General features: G+C 37.0%; 1 long non-coding RNA gene across 1 annotated transcript in view; it reads right to left on the bottom strand.

The window, feature by feature from the left end:
- Positions 1-5,741: 5,741 nt before the first annotated feature.
- LOC141937780 (uncharacterized) overlaps positions 5,742-15,106 on the bottom strand; it is a 58,623-nt gene continuing 49,258 nt past the window's right edge. The window contains exon 3 of the long non-coding RNA XR_012627062.1: positions 5,742-5,840. This is a non-coding gene — a long non-coding RNA (uncharacterized LOC141937780). The remainder of the gene's footprint in view (positions 5,841-15,106) is intronic.

Genomic DNA, 15,106 nt, shown 5'->3' with positions numbered 1-15,106 from the left:
TGATAAAGCTGGGGGGGAAATAATGAGGAAGAGGGAAATTCAGAGTTATGGAGCTTGTCTTCACAAGTAACTGTTACATGTGATGGAGTCCTACTTTCCTGGAGATGGCTGAACGTCTGCTGATTACAGAATCAGAATCACAGAATCGTCTAGGTTGGAAAAGACATTGAAGATCATATAGTCCTACCATTAACTTAACATTGACAGTTCCCAACTAAACCAGATCCCTAAGCGCTATGTTGACCCTACTCTTAAACACCTCTAGGGATGGGGACTCCACCACTGCCCTGGGCAGCCCATTCCAACGTCTAACAACCCGTTCTGTAAAGAAATGCTTCCTAATATCCAGTCTAAACTTTCCCTGGCGCAACTTGAGGCCATTACCTCTTCTCTTATCGCTTATTACTTGGTTAAAGAGACTTATCCCCATCTCTCTGCAACCTCTACCTACCTGGTAGTTGTAGAGGGTGATGAGGTCTCCACTCAGCCTCCTCTTCTCCAGACTAAACAACCCCAGTTCCCTCAGCCGCTCCTCGTACGACATGTGCTCCAGACCCTTCACCAGCTTCGTTGCCCTTCTCTGGACACACTTGAGTAATTCAATGTCCTTTTTGTGGTGAGGGGCCCAAAACTGAACACAGTAACCAAGGTGCAACCTCACCAGTGCCGAGTACAGGGGTAAGATTACTTCCCTGTCCCTGCTGGCCACGCTATTTCTGATACAAGCCAGGATACCATTGGCCTTCTTGGCCACCTGGGCACACTGCTGGCTCATGTTCAGCCGGCTGTCAATCAACACCCCCAGGTCCCTCTCTGACTGGCAGCTCTCCAGCCACTCCTCCCCAGGCCTGTAGCACTGCTGGGGGTTGTTGTGGCCCAAGTGCAGCACCCGGCATTTGGCCTTATTGAAACTCCTACAGTTGGCCTTAGCCCATCGCTCCAGCCTGTCCAGATCTCTCTGCAGACCCTCCCTACCCTCGAGCAGATCAACACTCCCACCCAACTTGGTGTCATCTGCAAACTTACCGAGGGTGCATTCAATCCCCTTGTCGAGATCGTCAATGAAGATGTTAAACAGGAGTGGCCCCAAAACCGAGCCCTGGGGGGCACCACTCATGACCGACCGCCAACTGGATTTAGCTCCATTCACCACAACTCTTTGGGCCCGGCCATCCAGCCAGTTTTTTACCCAGCAAAGTGTGTGCCCATCCAGGTCACTTGCAGCCAGCTTCGCCAGGGGAATGCTGTGGGAAACGGTGTCAAAGGCCTTGCTAAAGTCAAGGTAAACAACATCCACAGCCTTTCCCTCATCCAATAAGCAGGTCGCCCTGTCGTAGAAGGAGATCAGGTTTGTCAAGCAGGACCTGCCTTTCATAAACCCATGCTGACTTGGCCTGATCATCTGGTTGTCCCGCATGTGTTGTGTGATGGTACTCAGGATGAGCTGCTCCATCAGCTTCCCAGGCACCGAAGTCAAGCTGACAGGCCTGTAATTTCCCGGATAATCCTTCCGACCCTTCTTATAGATGGGTGTCACATTGGCCAATTTCCAATCTGTCGGGACCTCCCTGGTCAGCCAGGACTGCTGGCAAATTATGGAAGGCAGCTTGGTGAGCACCCCATCCAGTTCCTTCAGCACCCTCGGGTGTATCCCATCCGGTCCCATAGACTTGTGTACGTCTATGTGATGCAGCAGGTCACTGACTATCTCCTCCTGGAATGCGGGGGGGGTCATTCTCCTAGTCTCAGTCTTCTTGCTGAGGAGGGTGGATTCCCTCAGTACAACTAGTCTTGTTATTAAAGACTGAGGCAAAGAAGGCATTAAGCACCTCAACCTTTTCCTCATCACTCATTGCCATGTTTCTTCCTGTGTCTAACAGGGGATGGAGGCTTTCCCTGGTCTTTCTTTTGGTGCTCACATACTTATAGAAACATTTCTTGTTATCCTTGATTGTTGAAGCCAAATTAATTTCCAGCTGGGCTTTAGACCTCCTGATTTCTCCCCTGCATAGCCTCACAGCATCTTTGTAATCACTGTGAATCGCTAGCCCCTTCTTCCAAAAGTGGTAAAATTTCCTTTTCTCCCTGAGTTGCAGCCAAAGTTCCCTGTTTAGCCGGGGTGGTCTTCTCTGGCGCCGGCTTCTTTTATAGCACCTGGGAATAGCCTGCTCCTGTGCCATTAAGACTTTCTTCTTAAAGAGTGCCCAGCCTTCCTGGACCCCTATTCCCTTCAGGACCTTCTCACAAAGGATCCTGTGAAGCATGTGCCCAAACAAGAGAAAGTCAGCCCTTTGGAAGTCCAGAATGTCAGTTCTGCTGCCCCCTTTCCTGGCCTCTCTAAGAATAGAGAACTCTGTTATTTCATGATCGCTGATTAGAAGGAGTTAATTAATTCCTTATTTCATTTTGCTTGCACGCACAGCTTTCGGTTTACTTATTAAACTGCCTTTTTCTCAACCCACAAGTTTTCTCACTTTTACCCTTCTGACCCTTCCCCCCATCCCACTTTGGGAAGAGTGAACAATTGGTTTTGTGGGACATATCTTCCTACCAGGGTTAAACCACAACAGTTGGTGTTCCATCGTCTTCTGATTAATTGATTTTTACTGTCTTTAAGTCTATTGAAAATCTTTCTGTGCTATGGAATTTGTCCTGAATGAAGAGGCAGACAATTTTAGGCTAGAGGGTAGATCAAATTGAGTCCACTGAGATCACAAAAGGGCTTAAACATTGATTTGAGGGGGAGCTGAATGTTGCTCTCTTCAACTCAGGGCTTATCACTGCCTTTTCCTTCTAATGACTCAATTAAAAACAACAAAAAGCTCCCTAGATAATATATTCTCCTAGAAGTCCATCTTCTTTGGAGTACCTTCTTTTTTTTTAGTAAACCAAGATTTTTTAGTAACCAAGATTTGCTGATAGTGATAACAAGTTGCAAAAAGTATCTTTCTAGAGAGTCTACAGTTTTCTCTGGATGTGATTCCCTTTAATTTCCAATATAACTGCAGTGTAATCTTCCCCCCCAATATTTAAAATATCAAATGCAACTAGATATTGTTTTATAAAGCTAAATAATCAGCAATATATTTGCCATGTATAAAATACATATTTTTAAATATTGTTTTTTCTGAAATTATTTGTGACAATTGAGAACAGAATATGTAGGAACTCAGGGAAAAAAAATGCAGTTAGAATTTAAGATGCCTAAGAATTAATCAAAGCTTGAAATATCTTCATTCTTTATTATTCCATAATTTAACTCAGAAGACAAATAGATGTTGGCCTAATTTCTGTACTTAAACTGTACATAAAGTGTAGCTTATTTTTATGTCAAATAGCACTGTATATTTTGTTAAAATAAGTATTTGCACGTGCTTCACTTTTCTATAAACCTATTCCCATGTACCAGTCATGATGGTTTCACATTGAAAAGTACATTCAAGTAAATCTGTGAATATCTCCACTAAAAATCATGAGACTACTCACACATTTAAAATAAAGTATTTGCTTTTGTTCTTTCCTGAATTGGAAACCTAATATTCAAAGGACTGATGAAATGTGTTAGGGTTAATAGTTCATGTTATTTAAATGTAAGTAAAAATTTCACTATATTCACTATGTGCTTAGACTGTGAAGTTCTATTTAAAGCACATTGTGATAAAACACAATCACTTTGCCTACAAAATGTTTTCTGTTACTTTGTTTTTCTTCCCTACCTATTATACAACAATGAGTCTCACCCATCATGCTATTATTATATGCTAATTGCAATCAAGCTTTTTGGAGCTGTGTGAAGACAACAGTGTATTTGCATTAAAAAATGATTTTGTGATGCATTGCTTTTGAATATTGTACATTGCCATATGACACAGGTCCTCTTACTACCTGTTAAAACAGCAGTGTGAACACTTTAGTTACACTGAACAAAAAAATTAAACAATTTAATGCAAAATACTCTGGAAGATATTTTTTAACATTTTTTTTTTTTAAATTGGATCACTAGTATGCACATGCAGATGATCAAGAAATAAAAGTAACATAAAAATATTTATTTGGGGTTTTTTAATCGATACTTTTAGCATTTTCTGCTCAGTGACCCTTAAATGGACTGATGTATCACTATGAAATGCAGTTGTAAGTTATGGATTACAGACTGTCCCCTTTATAAATCTGTTATTGACAAAAGAATGTTTGGCAAGGATGCATTCAAAAGATATCTCAAAAACTGAAGAAAAATAACTTGTATGCAAATGCTTCTAAGAGACAGAAAGCAGTCAGAATCAGTGTGATGAAGTAATTTCCAGTTTAAGAGAGAAACAAAAATATGTTTATCCTAAAAGGCAGTTGTCAGCTGTCAAATTCTTTTTGTCAAAAATTCATTTTAAATACTAAACATTCTAAAACACCATTTGTTTTAGCACAAGAAGCTTTAAAAGAACAATAATATTAGCTTTCACAGTCACAGCTGGGGTCATTAAATCTAATTTTTATGCTTTCAAAATGCACATGTAAATAAACATGAAGTAAAAGTTATCAGAAGCAACATTTTATTTTCAGTAGTTGCCATAACAATTGGAGTAGTGGAGGGCAGTGAGGTTTTCTCCTTGTGGTGTTTTCTGTGATTAACCCAGCACAATTATTGTAGAAATCAGTTCTTTCCTTTTCACTTTTTTGTTTTGTTTTGTTCTGTTTTGTTTGCTTGTTTCCTGTCATTTCTGCCTGGTTACTGCAGAGAACATGTTTGCTTCTTAATCATGTCAGAGAAGAGGGGTTTTTTCCTGGCAAATTTCCTTGACACTATCTAGATTACCCAATTGATTTGTGTTATATGAAAAGAGATTCATTTGCCTTGGCTAGTTGGACAAGCAAATAGACATTTTTTGCTCTTAAAACAAGGAACATAAGCAAAATCATTGACAGTTCTTACAGTCTGGTGGCAAGGCTGATTTGATCAAGACATAGCTCTGTTTTGCTGATCAGGGATATCAATTAAACTCAGACACCAGAGTGAAAAGAGCAGGTGTATTTACTAGAAATAACTAAATAATATAACAGAATAATATAGAAAACATACAGTAAGAAAAGACAAAGTAGCGCGCTTAAACAAATAGGAAAATACAGGGTAATGCATCAAATCATTACTACACGAGAGAGAGAGAATAGTGATTAAGAAAGATCCATCACCACTTGCATACGTTACCATCATCCAGATCCGCAGACGCTGGGCAGCCCCGGTTACAGCGAGGATTTGGAGAACCTTTCACTGCAAGTGGGAAACCCTACGCGGTGCGTCCACCCGTAGGTGAGGCTTCCAAAGTCGCTGTGAGCGGGCCCAGCCTTATATACCTGAAATCAGTAAGCCAGAATAGCTGGTACATTTTGTTTTAAGTGGAAATATCTGAAGTCAGTCTCACATTAGATTTTCCCAGAGCCTGGCCGGGGCTCAGGGAAAAAACTAAGGGAGTTTTCCCAGCTTATCTAGGTGATTTATGAGCAAGGTCACACACCAGGTCACAGGGCCAGACAACTGTCTCTGTGGCCCTGTTATTGTGGCCTTGTTACCTTGTTTACACACACAAAGAAGGATACATATTTTATGATGTTTAAGTCACATTTTCTATACATATCTCACTAATGACTACATACTGAGTTAGTAATTTCGGTTCAAGACTTATTGTTCAGGTTTCAATATACCCACCTGTTACATCCGGACAGGTGGTTTGTTATAATTTTAGTACAATACCTATTGATACAATGTTTGTCAATTATAAAACATACAGGATTCATCTATAGGTCAACTCTGGCTTGGGCTTATTGTCCAAGCCTTAGCACTTCAAGCTCTTGGATTAATGTGGGGGAAAAAATAGAAAGACTTTTGTGCCTATGATGATTGCAGAAAGACCTGGATATGATAAACCGTAAGAAAGGACTGTGAATACATAGTTGTTATTTTACACAGACAGCTAATTTAAAACCTACATTATTGAAAATTCTTTTTTTTCTATTGTGTTTGAGGTTTGGGATTCTTCTGGTTTAGGTGGACAATCTTTCAGCTGTTGTTATTGTAAAACAGCTCTTTTTAGACCCATTTTCTATCTCCAACAGCTGTCACAGGGAAAAACTTCTCAGTACACATAGTTTGAATCAAATTGGGATCGGAGTGGTTTATTGATTTATTAACAATATGTAATTAAGAGGAAATTATTGAAATATACATTCAGGATCAATATCAGCAATACAGCAGATATAGACTGTTACAAAACTTAATGTCCAGCTAGAAATTTCTACACACCTTTTGTAATTAATTCTAATATGGCCTAATCATGCATGTGTATTTAGGTGCATACAGTTACTTGACTGCAGGGGCTCTCTCCCCACCCAAATACACCTCTCCCCACCACCACTAACCCACCCATTTCTTGCAGCATCACTTCAAGTGCAGCAACAGGTACTTTCACTCCAATATTTACCTCTGCTGTAACAAATTCTCCTGCTCTTTTATATTTCTTCAGAAACAAAATCCCTCTTTGTAAATCCTCACTTATTGTTTACTCTGGCCAATGTTCATCTTACTCTCTAATATGATCAGCTGGGGGTAAACCTTCTGTCAGGCAGTTCTGGCCATTTGATTCATGCTTGTTTTGCACACTTACAGTCCTACTGCCAGAAGTGCACTGCATGAGCGTACTGAAAACAATGGCTGAACATTACTCAAGTTTTAAAAGTAGGAAAGGAAAAAATGAAAAAATGAAAAAAAGAATATCGGTATTTACTTTTTATTTCAGAAGGACATTTTTAATTTTTGAACTACTTAACATGAGAATTAACATCAACCATTTTTCTTTGTTCTGCAATGTCTTTACCTGCATTGGACTGCAAAATTGATTTTAGACATAACTTTGCAAACAGGTGAATTTGAAATGATCTTACCTAACTACTAAGTAGTTTTTAAAGGGATGGAAGATGTATCTTTGGAGAAAGGGTCTTTTACGACCCTGAGGTAGTGACAAAATAGCACAATGACTTTATGCCTAGTCCATTTTAGCAGAATGCATAAAATGTTCTGGGGTATGAACTTGCATATGCACAATTATAGCAATAAGAGATATATTCACTCTTTAATGTTGACATTTTAATTATAAATCAGAGAAAAAATCTGTCAGTCGTTTATCATGTGCAGATCTTCTAAAGCAACAAATGGTAATACTTGTTTTAGTTGTTTACATCTTGTCTTTAAAAACATGTGACCTGAAAACTGACATTCTAATCAATAAAATACACAGAAAACATTCAATGTTTATGTACTTGGAACAATCAAACACTGTTTCTTAAGAACATAGCAGTACAATACAGAATTATTTTTTAGAAAATTTTCAAATAATTTGCTCAGAAGAAATTTCTGCATATAGAAAAATACACATTTGAAATATTTCCTATATAGAAACAGAGAGGCAAGCAAAAAAGACTGCTTTATCTGGAAGAGTTTGTTCATGACTAAAAATTTTGTCTCCACAAATGTGACTGACATGAGACTGGGTTTTGTTTGCATGAGAACATGAAATGAGTATAGCCCTAAGGGAAGTTTCATTATTATATACAGATGGATCAAAACATAGCTGAAAATTTTTCAAAAAATATCTGTGCGTTTTCAGGCCCTTTTTCTACCTGAATGTATTGGTAGACTTCATAAAGCAGCTTTTCTATAATTACATGTATAACTTTATTGGTTTGTTCATAAAGCTCCTTTTTCATCCATTACAATATTTTTTCAAAATTTATTTGTAGAAAATAAATGATAAATTAAAATTAATTCTTCACTCAGGTGCGCAATGTGGATGGTGAAACATCCTTGCAATGCTCACAGACATGTAATGCTCTTGGTGTCTTTAATGGAGATAATTAAAATGTAAATGAATGTAGGGTATGCTGGTTAATAAGAGCTAATAAGGGTCTGCACAGTTTATATTGCAAAACAAAGCAGTTTTCATTAGACCATAACTAAATCATTTGAATTAGTTTTAAAGTAAATTAATATTTTCTTACTTGTTTACAAATGTTGATAGATATTACAAATCTTTATGGATAGTACTGTGTACATATCCATACAAATGTATTTCTCAAATATACACACATATACACAACTAGACACAATTATGTTATCTGAAATGAAAATATTGTTGTTTCTCTTCATTAATAATTGACAGTTCACAGACAAATACACTTGGAAAAAAAAATGCAGTGGTTTTGAATAAATGCCTCTTTCCTGTCAAGAGTACAGCAGTACAGAGGTACGAGGTTTCATTTTCTACATGCTTTGTGGAAACATTTTCTTTGGGTTCCATCCCTGTGAGTTTGCAGTTGTTGAAAATGGATTTGAAATATATATTTGAATGGGCTCCAAAATCACAAATGTAACTTCACCTCAGATGCCAGTTTAATTTTTACTGTTCCATTCCCCTGCTGCTGAGCCAAACATGAAGCTCTTCTATTTGAGTTGTCCCAAATTTTACATCCTACTTTCTTTTCTCACCAGCATCCTCCAAAGAACAGTGTTTTTCATTTTCTTCTTGCTCCTCAGTGTCTTTTTGCCATGTCCATGTACAGAACCAGAGTTAAAACTGTATTTTCTAACTACCTCAGCTAGACTAATAAAACATATTACTGCCTACACTTACATGTAGGACTTTCCATGCTTTAATAACTTTTATTGAGTGAAAAATTCCCATTATAACAAGCATGCAGTAGGAAGACCAAAATGTAAAGTTGTAATAGTACTAAGCTCCAATTTCATTCATTTAGATTGTACAGTAATCCTTTACAATCAGTTGGCTGTCCTCATTCATTTATTTCCCTAACTTTGTAAAGGCAGTCATCAGCTCTGTCAGTCCCTCAGACTTGTTGGATGATGCTGTCCTCCCTCTTAGTAAAAATTACACAGGGGGGCAAGGGCACTGCTTCTTTGCTCTATCAAGTTTCCAAAAAGTAGGAAGGTTGTTAGAAGGTGTGTTCATCAAACTCTGATTTATCAAGAGATATGAGACAACTCACTTCCTGGACACCTAGATTCTTTCATATTAACTTATGAACTTATCCAGACAACTAATCCAGATGTAGCTAAGAAAACAAAACAAAATTTCTACAGACACTCTCAAGAATGCGGGAAAATACAGTCCCTCACCCTGAACATTATGAGAGCAATGTCCACAGCTTACCTTAATATAGTAGTTCTGCTTGATCATACTCACCATTCAGAAATAAGAGTTTACTATCAGATAGGGGAGCTCAGGTGATAGTCCCTCTTTCATACTGTCCTATATTAAATGAAAGAAGTCCTTCAAACAACCACAACATGTCTTGCTCTACAACACTTTTCAGGTACTAGAGACTGTACGGTTGCACCCAGACAGCAAGAGTGAAAAATTTCTAGTTTAATTAGAATCTAATTAAACTCTGGGCTCTTCTGGGACATGGCTGGTAATAAGCTACTTTAGCCTTTAGCAGGCATAGGCATAACAACTATCTTGCTGACATTATTTCAGTTGCTGACCCCTATATTTATGTGCCTAATCAAGTGGTTTAAAACCTGCCCCTCCCCACCACTGGCATGCACTTGCACATGCACAAACTCATACACACATGTACACACTGTATGGATACTCCTGTATCTCCTGGCTGTCCCAGTTGAAAAAGACCTAGACCCTTACAGCTTTGTGCCTCACTATAGCCCTTTAAACCAAAGCTCAGGATCCTGGTTCTGCCCTAACTTTTTTTTTTTTTTTTTTTTTTTTTTTTTTTTTAATAGGTGTACAGTAATGACTTGCATGGCTGTTTCTTGGCTATAAAGGGCCATGAGAGCAGTATCAGCTCCTAACTAGTATAACCTGGCTTTTGTTTTTCAGATCCATTTTACCAAGCAAGGCAGCTGTAAGCTGCTAGAGCAACAGAGTTCAAGGCCCTGCAATTCCACGTGTCTATGCATTCACCCAGAATGTGCTACTCCATTTTTGTGAAGCAGTGATCAGGACTTTCCATCATATCACTTTTACATAAGCAATAAGTAAAACAGTACATAAATTAAAAAGAAACAATGTCACTTTGTTATATTTCTGTACATTACAGACTTGCTCATCATATACAAATCAGATTCCAAACAGTCCAGATACCAAAGATCAGGAAATGTACATTTCAACTTGTGAATACAATTTTTAGAACAGTTTTGGTAGAGTACAAGTAAATAGAGCTAATGTACTTCTGTGCTTAAACATGAAATAATATTTAAAAAAATATGATTTCTTGATACAGAAATCTAAATTTAATCAAATCAGTTGGAGGCCATGGGATTCTCACAGATAGATGTGTGCAGTATTTTCTTCATTCTATCTCCCAATTAATTTATCAGAAAATTTTCATCAGAATTAACAGGTATTAGAGACCAACAATTATTAACATCAAAAGATTCAATTCTCTTCCAATAAAACCCCTATATTTGTACTTAAACTTGTTGTAGATAAGTGGTCTCTGGTGGAGTTTAGTCTGTGTGCTTTCCTTTTTCGTTCTTTTTTCTCATCTTCTAAGTGAAAATGGTTAAATCAGATATACAAGTTAAATACACACTCAATCTTAGAATGTAAGCAGTATAAATTAAGATTTAGATGTTTTCATAGCTTTCCGGGCTAAAATTAATTAAGAAATATAAAAATATGTATATTAGCTACTTCATGAATCACCAACACAGTAAAGAGAAATGAAAAAACTGGCAAATATCAGACTTGATAGTCATAATGGAAATAGTTGAGGTTGGTTCCTGCACAAAAGAATTCACCTTCAGAAACAGAGTTTTTCACCTCCAACTCACTCATTAGAAACCTGTCACCTGTGGGCAGTTTCAGCAGTGAGTCACTGTGAATTCCTCTTCTACTGCCAAGTATTGCCTCTTGGACATGCCTTCCCGGCTGTTTTTCGCAAGTCCTCTTCTTTGAGGAGAAGAGGAGTTCAGGCTCCAAGCTGCCATATAGAAGAACATCATCTGACTGTCTACAGAACTGTAACTTCTAAGTTTAGGTTTTCTGAATCACTTATTATTATTTGTCTGAAGTAGCCTCAAGATGATCTGAATACACCCTCTGAAACTCTTTAAGAAATCACACTGACAATCTCATATGGATAGGTGTCTTCGATGTTTTTCTTATATTTTTGGTTTACATTTGTTTAAAATAAATGAGTAAACATTTCTTGATGAGTGCTAACATAACCTCTGCAAATTTTGAAATAAAATGAATAAAGAAGACAGATAATTGAAGTATGTTTTGACATAATTCTTAATTTTATTCAAATAAATCTATTAGTCTGCAGTTCTAAGTTGTTAGACTCTGATTTTCAAGGAGCTCTGTCACCTTGGCTGCCTTGGATGAGAATTTTTTACTTTGCCATACTCTACAAGAAATCCTGCAATGGGTGTTCCTCCATTCACAGCAAGTGATGGATCACCCTGGCCTCCTGATAGTGACATGGAACCAGAGCACAGCTTCACAGCAGCAAGATATCTGGCAGTCAGTGAGGTTGCTGCCATCCAAGGCTGAAAGCTGCAAAGAGTGTTATTTTCCTCTATATCCAGAAAAAAATTTGATTGCTCAGCTTGCTTAGGAGGATATGTCTAATCAGTTTCCCATTCAGTGCTGTCATACACTGTTAAGCTTTAAGTAAACTAAGCAGCAGTTCTCAATAAATACATGTTCTTTTTTCATGATACTTTGCTTCTTTTCTTAGAAACTTTGATTCAATTAAGAACATGGTATTTTTTAAAGTTCTTCACTATTTTTTGAGCTAAACTCATTAAAATGGTGGTCCTTCGTTCAAGACTTTGTTCAAGGCTGACTACAAACTGAAAAAAATCCATGGACTATAATGAAGGCATATTTTTCTTCACAACAAAGTAGACAGTTATTTTCTAAAAATCAGAGCTGAAGTCTAGTAAAGAAGTCTTCCCATGTTTAAATGACCAGTTTTTGTGCTTCTTTAGCAATATACTGCTTTGTTTTGTTGTGAAATTAAGAATGTTGCTAATATTTTTCAGAAATAGAACAATGGAAAATGGGAATTTGTGGCATTTGGCGAAGAATCATAAAGCCAGTAGGTTCTTGTTACTGGGAATACAAAAAAACTCCATCATTCATTTAGGGCACATCAAGGAACACAATTAAAAAAGACAAAAGGAAAGGGTCAGCAATAGCAATATTTGTCTAGTTATTTCTTTTAGCAACCAAGATAGCAATAATTTATAAGGATGAACTCTATGTGAACATAAGAAATGCCATGCTGGAGAAAACAGATGTTCTGTCTAGTCCGATAATGTTCTCTCAATGACAGCAGATACCAGATGCTTCAAAAAAGGCACAAAGCCCCTACAAGGCTACTAATTCTGAAAAATTATTTTGTGGTGTATGTAGCCTGAAGATGTATATTGCTTTTTGTGTATTCCAACTTTAATTTTGTTACTGTGCCAAGACAGCACTCATACTGTTCTGAATATTGCTGCAGTTTGTTACAGAATATGCACATTTTACTCCTGCTATGTCTTGCTGTTTTCTTTAATGCATGCTAGCAAACTGTTTAAATTCAAAATATATCTTTTGATCTTTATGTGTAGGACATAGCATACCGATGGGAATGTCTGCCAGATCCTCGAAAAGAATGTGATATTGAAACACTGGTGATTGATATAACCTGAAAAAGGCCAAAATCTTTGTCATTTTCATTCCTCATAACTACTAACTGTATTCAAGAGAAAAAACCTGTGCAGTAGTAACGCAGAATGAAGAGGGTCTACCTTGATGGTAGACTTTTGAATTTTGTAAGTAAAAATGCTGTGTAGATGGATTTGAGGCCAAAAATACAAACATCTTTAAGATCCATATGGGAAATACAAGAAGATAAAGTGTCATCTTTTCTTAAATGTGACTTATTAAAAACCAGTAAATTAAGTACTAACACACTTATAAATTTTGGTGGAACTACATATTTATTTTTAAATAAATGAATGGTATGTTGTATTTTTCACACAGCTCAGATTTCTGCATCTGAGTCCCTCTTGTAGTTGTCTTTCAGTAAAAAGAACTTTGTTTTATTCACACACAGGGAAAGTTTTTAAAATTGCCTGCAGGATTTTATGAATATCTGTCCTATTTATAGTTCAAAATAATGTTCTGATGTACTTTTCTATTTCTCATACCACATTCCTAGGGCAGTTCCTTGGGAATTCCTTTAAGCTTGGAGCAGTTGGAAAGTAGAACAGAATTAACTGAATGATGTACAGTAATATAAATCAGCTGAACAGGAACTGGCAATTCTTTTTGTAACCTGATAGTTTAGGTGCACAGTCAGTTGCTAGGTTATCTGAATTCATATATATACAAATGCATTTTTGGTACCTATTTTATTTTTTTAAATGCATTCTATTACAAAAGCCAACCAAGGCAAGACTGACTAGCACAAATGAACTCACAATCCTGCTCTTTCCTGAGCTGCAAAATAAGACTTTCTGTAAGATAAGGGCTGTTTTTCCACTGACATTGTGGTTCACTGGTATCAGGCTGCTTAGCCAGTCTTTCTATTGTTCTGCCTGAATGCAGGTCTCCCTATAAGAACTCCAGAATACTTGAACTGTCTTCGAAAGCTGCTTTCTTTCAAAACACTGGTTGAAGCCATGTCTCCCAGTCTGGTCACAGAGATACCAGAGGCAGTAGCAGAACAGTGGCTCTTTGGCACATCAACCAGTACACTTCTGAGCATGGAAGCATTTCTTTATGTGGAATGGTGATAATGAAAACACCTTGGGCATGTTTAATACCTGATAATAAGGGAGCACAGTATATATGATTCACTTTGCCTTATAAAGCTTATTTTCCTGAACTGAAATGTATTCCAATTTGATATTTTTTGTCTCAGGAGAAAATATGCTGAGGTGAACCAATATAGCAGTCTTCAAACAGGCTGTCAGGTGGAGTGCTTCCACTCAGGAAGGAGTGATTTTTTTTTTCTCCATGTCCACTGTGAGTGGGACAATAATAATGGCCTCAAACTGCAGCAAAAGAGATTTAGGCCAGACATTAAGATAAACTTTCTAATGGAGGATAGGTAAACAAAGGACTAAGTTTCCTGTGGAGACTGTGGACTTTCTACCATTGGAAGCTTTTAAGACTTGAGACAAACCTCCCACAAGAATGTTTTAGTCCATTCCTAGTGCAAGGTCACTAGCCTGTTCCATTAACTTTTGATATTGCTCCCCAAACTCTTTGTCCATAGGTCTTTTTTAACAAATATGTCAAAGAGTGATTCTAACCTCTAAAATAAAGGTGGTGTAATAATAAAAAAAAAAAAAAAAAAAAAATAAAAATGCTGCATTTGTACAAATAAAGACACAAAATTTAAAAGAAAAATAAAGAGCATTCAGTTTTCCAACAAGTAAATTTTTAAGTAATTACAGCATGTGACCTTGAATAGTGTTACCAATTATAACAATTTTTACAACTAGAACTAAAATTTATGTATAGTTACAATGACAGGCTCATATGAATTGTGAGGTTATTAGAGTAAAGGTTATTCAGTCATAAACGTCTACTATGTTTTGCATAAGTGTCTTGAAAAAAGAAAAGATATATAAATATTATACAGAATGACACAATACCCAGGGGGTTAGAACTACATGGAAGTATAAAAAAACTAAAGTTTCTTCTCAAGAAGAAAAGAGGATGTTAGTTAGCCACATGACTGATTAATTTTGTAGGGAACCATGGGTGAGAATGATTAAAAAAAAATATTTAAAAATTGGGATAACAAAGATCTTGAGATCTACAGTTTATCCTTTAGAACCCTTGAGAATATAGAATTGAAGTTTTTATAATGTGTTTTATGAGATTTGAAATTATAGTTTTCATTTCCAATGGCAGAAATTACTTTTCTAAGTTACCAGATCTAGTAAAGCAGAGTGAGACAGGAAAATGTTCTTCAACTCATGCCCACCTTTGTTGGGGAAGTACTGAAACATTTAAAACAGATGGGATGTCAAAAGACTATGAGTAAAAAAAAAAAAAAGGAGTATACACGGGCA

The sequence above is a fragment of the Strix uralensis genome, chromosome Z, assembly GCF_047716275.1.
Source record: "Strix uralensis isolate ZFMK-TIS-50842 chromosome Z, bStrUra1, whole genome shotgun sequence".
In the NCBI taxonomy this organism is placed as follows: domain Eukaryota; kingdom Metazoa; phylum Chordata; class Aves; order Strigiformes; family Strigidae; genus Strix; species Strix uralensis.
This window is presented reverse-complemented; position numbering and strand designations above follow the sequence as displayed.